This window comes from Varanus komodoensis, unplaced genomic scaffold, assembly GCF_004798865.1.
Source record: "Varanus komodoensis strain SLA01 unplaced genomic scaffold, ASM479886v1 scaffold3382, whole genome shotgun sequence".
NCBI lineage: Eukaryota > Metazoa > Chordata > Lepidosauria > Squamata > Varanidae > Varanus > Varanus komodoensis.
Genome location: NW_025335831.1, coordinates 13,167 through 14,296, shown reverse-complemented (window position 1 = coordinate 14,296; position 1,130 = coordinate 13,167).

The following is a 1,130-nucleotide window of genomic DNA, read 5'->3' as shown; positions in this document are numbered from 1 at the left end:
AATGTGCTGCAGAACTCCTGCATTCACTCGGTATCTTACAAGGCAGCATTTGTATAGCATGTGCTTGTGCATGAAGTTCTCCCTTCTCTCTCTCTCTCTCTCTCTCTCTCTCTCTCTCTCTCTCTCTCTCTCTCTCTGTGTGTGTGTGTGTGAGAGAGAGAGAGAGAGAGAGAGGGAGAGAAACAATACAAGGTAGTGCCCAATACAATATAATTCATTAAATAAATAATCATTGCTAATCTGGTCTGTAGGATGGAGACCTGGTTTGATGAGACTAGGTAACTTAATCTCTGTGTGGCAGCAGGCAAAACCTGCCAAGTGGGGATACAGATTCACGCTGGTGTATCATGATTCTGTCCCTGTGCCGAGGTGACCCATTCTGCAATCTTCCAGTTGCAGTGGGTGTTGAGGAGAGACTGAATAGGTGGCTACCAGTGCAAGGCCCAGCCTGTTGCCCAACAGTCTCTTTCGCTGAGCTAGTTGCTACCGTGTTTCCCCGAAAATAAGACCTATCCTGAAAATAAGACCTAGTACTATTTTCAGTACTTGCTAAAATATAAGACCTGCCCCGAAAATAAGACCTCACTGTGTTTATTTCCAGGGCCAGTGGGGAACATAAAGAGCCTTTTTAAACTTTATTTTTAACTTAACTTTAACTTAATGCATGTGTGGAGGAAACATGCTTACGCCATTCTCCTGCCCTGCTCCCTGTGGGGGGAGCAAAGCCACATAAGCCAATGCTTCCTCTATAGCGCCGGCTCCCGTCACAGGCGGAGTGATACCAAATGTACTCCGCCTGTGATGGGAGCCGACTTATGCAGCTCTGCTCCCTCCGTGGTACAGTGAGCTAATACAGAGTGTTGCAGGGGATGTGGCAGTTAGCAAATGATGATTACTGATGATTAACAAAACCCTTTTCCCTTACTGATGGTTAACAAAACGCTTTTAAGTCAGCACCTGGCACCTGCCCACAGGAGTTGGCACTATAGAGAAGCCAGGCAGCGGAGGGAGCAGAGCTGCATAAGCTGATCCTTCCTCTATAGCGCTGGCTCCTGTCACAGGCGGAGTGATGCCAGATGCACTCCGCCTGTGAGGAGTCGACAGTGAAAGCGCGCTTCCCTCATTCTGGC